The sequence below is a fragment of the Rousettus aegyptiacus genome, unplaced genomic scaffold, assembly GCF_014176215.1.
Source record: "Rousettus aegyptiacus isolate mRouAeg1 unplaced genomic scaffold, mRouAeg1.p scaffold_m13_p_13, whole genome shotgun sequence".
Lineage (NCBI taxonomy): Eukaryota > Metazoa > Chordata > Mammalia > Chiroptera > Pteropodidae > Rousettus > Rousettus aegyptiacus.
The window spans coordinates 13852653-13856372 of record NW_023416288.1 but is presented as its reverse complement, the minus strand read 5'-3'; the positions used below and the strand labels follow the sequence as shown (position 1 = coordinate 13856372).

General features: G+C 38.0%; 1 pseudogene; it reads right to left on the bottom strand.

Moving 5' to 3' along the window:
- Positions 1-244: 244 nt before the first annotated feature.
- On the bottom strand, positions 245-360 carry LOC118611211 (annotated as a pseudogene).
- Between the last annotated feature and the right edge of the window lie 3360 nt (positions 361-3720).

Below are 3720 nucleotides of genomic sequence, written 5' to 3'. Positions count from 1 at the left end.
CAAGAAGACTTTTTTCTGGCCACCATCAGATATATAACGTATTTCCTTTTTTTCTTAATCTTCCTAGTAAAGATTATTGATCCTTCGAATATTTTCCAAGGTAAATTTTGCTTTTAAATTGTATACTGAACTTGACCATGAAACCCAGGAAAGTATTGTCCGGGTTCTCCACTAAGGATGATTTTGCCCCTTCCCCTCACCCACTGGACAGTTGGAAACATCTGCAGACTTTTTTTTTTTTTTATGCCTACAGTACCTGATCTTCCTAGGTGGTCTCCCATCCAAGTACTACCCAGGCCCAACCAAGCTTAGCTTCCGAGATCAGACATCAGGCTTGTTCAGGATGGCATGGCTGTAGACTAATGATTGTGGTTCCACTGGGGCATGAACCCAGGACATTCTGCAAGTAAAGTAGACATGCTAACCACTACACTATAGAACCACATCTATCTGGAGACATTTTTGTCACAGCTGGGGAATGGGGAGGTTTGTGGTGCTATCAGTGTCTCGTAGGTTGAGGCCAGGGATGCTGCAAAAATCCTACAATGCACAAGACATACCTCGCAACAAAGAATTATCCAATAGTGCTGAGGTCGAGAAACCCCGGTGTTATAAGAGGGACAATTGTACTTACATTTCTCAGATTAAATTTGGAATTTTGGCTATAGCACATGCAAAAAGGATGCTTCTGTTATATATATTCCTACAGTTCATTGTTGTTTCAAGTATAATTTTAGTCTACTACTTAAAAAGGGAAAATGTGATTGCATTTTTTAATATGCTTGAGTTTAACGTGTTCTGCATTTTACACTAGGAAGCACTTTCATTTGTTCACAATTCTAAGTCAAAAGATAATGATACTTTGTGAACAAAAGGGGGAAAGTAATAACATATTCAAGATTTTACTATTTTTTCTTCTCTGCTACAAATCATAACCAGAATTGTTAGGTGTGCCATATACACCTGTATTGTTTTATAATTTGAAGTATTATGCCACATCACACCCAAAACATTAGTTAGAGCTATACGACCAAAGCATAATTAAATAAGTCAGTCATTTACATTGTGATTCACAGAGTGGTAAGAAACATAGCCCTATAGATATGTTTTCATATCACCACTGAAGCCAAGCAGCAAAACTGTATTTAAACAAAATAACCATATTGAACTGATTCAATCTTTCTACAATTACATACATAGAATTTTCAGATTCATTTTAACCATCCCCACAGCATACAGTTCTTTTTCAAATCATTTCTCCTGCCAAAAAAGCTTGACTATTTAATCTAGGTCAAGTGAAGATAAGTAAACAAAGCAGTTGACAAGAGAATCCATTGACCCCTGTTGAACCCATTACACTGGGAAATCTGAAATTTACTAAGTGAAGCCAGAGGGGAAAAGAAACATGAAAAAACCCAAGTCTTTAGACTTAGTGGGTTAAGGAATAATACCTTTGCTCAAATAATACATGTCAGTGGTTACATGTGATTATTTTCCAGAAAGAAGAAGAACACATGCAATTTTCTAGCAAGGTATCTACGAGTAAAAGTGGGCTTTCATAATAATGTGGAGATACTCTATTTCAACTTAAATTTAATGTGCCATCGAATTTGCATGAAGGTGCATGAATATCAATTAACAAAGTGATTTAAAATAAATCTGTGACTGTGTATGTGCTCACAACAACTTTGTTTCCTTTGGATTTTTTTGTGTCATATAAAGCACTTCACATGCCAATGGGAAAAGAAGTTTCACATACAGTGTTGCAATTTTTTTCAAAATGGTAGAGATACCACAGACTGATTCTTCTCCATGACTTTCTCATCCTTTAAAAATAGGTCCTGAAAGTCAAAGCATATAAAGTTCAAAATCTAAGCTGATATCTTCCATGCTAAAAGTCACGCTGACAATTTAAGAGTCTAGCCCAGACTCCCAAAGCCTCTGAGCTCTTTGAATGTCCCTCTCCCTCCAGGACGTAGGCTCCCATCACTGTCACTGACTGGTCTTATTTTTATCCCTGAAGGACATGTCTTTCATTTCCTCATCTTATAGAACAACCCTCATAGAGTAATCTGCAGCTCAAAATATGTGAGCTGAATTTTTTAAGCTCTCAAAGAGTGAACCAGAGGAGTACAAATGTCAATTAAGAAAATTGGAAACAACATGATGCACTGTACCTTTAGGAGGTCAGCTGGGAGAGATTTTCTAGGATCCTATGTAAACTTTCCTTCTTCTTTTCAAGACTGATTAGACCAAGCCCATCTCTTATTGATGGAAAAGGCAATTTTGAAGAACAGTGATATCGACTCACTTTTTTTTTTAACAACTTAAGATTTATAAATGTCTTTCATTCCATCTTCATAACAACCAAATTAGGTATTATTTGTCATTACTAGTGTTAGTATTCTTAGTGTTACTTCCATTGCTGAGAGAAAACTCTGATGGATTGGCCAAAATAAGGACTTAGGTTCAGAAAACCTGAGACTGCCTTTTCTTTATGTATTTTCTTTGTCTTTTCCATATAAATTCTAGCCAACTACTTTCATCTTTCTGAGGATCTGTCTTCTCATCAATAGAATTGTCCTAACATAGATACACCATAGATTTAAAGGGAGAACTAAACAATACTATCTATATAAGTAGAAGCGTCCTACATAGTGCTCACAATATTGTCTAATCCCATTTTTAAAATGAAGTTTATTTGACTTGGTTGGGTCCATTTAAAATAAAAAGGACATGATGACTCACTGAAATTAGGGTATTTGCCTAAGGCCTCATAGGCTAGTATAGTAGAACAGAACTGAAATTTAATTCTTCAGAGTAGATGCTGTGGTAGACCAATCAGACTCTCCCTCTCCCTACCCTGGATGTCTTGAGCAAAGAAAGCACTCATCCCCTGCTGATAGTAGGATTGGCGGGTCAGAACTCACTGCTGCAAGCAACCTCAGGGAATTGCCTTAGGCCTAAGGGATCTGCCTCCCTCAAGGTGAGCCCTCTCCCCATACTGGTCACCACTGGGAACAAGGGCTTAGCCCCCTTGCCTTACTTCCAGATGACCTTGAAGGTCCATCCTACTTCCAGATATCCCTGTGAGATCAGCTGAACCCTTTGTTGCAATTACATTATAATTCACTTGCTCCTTCTGCCCAGTCTCATTTCCCTCTCACAGGTACCGATTCCCAAAACACTCCCCGATAAAACTCCTGCTCACAAATCTCCATCTCAGAGTTTCCTGGGAACCAGACTTAACACAGTCTCCAGACTCCAAATTCCATGTTCTTGGCACAGCAGTACATGTGAGAGTGGGCAAAAATTTCTTCACAATAAACTGTATCTGCCTGCCAAGTTATCAGGAAATCTTTTATGAATATAAAATAGAACCTGTAATTTTAGATAGTTGTAGGGCTGCTTCAGAATCATGAAGAACAAGGCTTGAGGCATAATTAAACATCAAAAATATCTTCTGTTCTTTATTTTGTACAAGGAGATGCAGAGAAGAATAAAATTGACACCTGCTATAAAAGGACTTTGCAATCAAATTGCCCAGGATATCAACTCTCTGTAAGAAAAAGAACAGAGACATGGCTACGACCCAGAAACCTCTGCTCCAGGGGTCTGCCTCCATCAAAATGCATAAACAAAGCAGACAGGTGATTGCCCACAAAGTCACAAACAACTCCATAGAAAGCTGTCTGTACAAAGCCTTGTCTTTGGAAACCA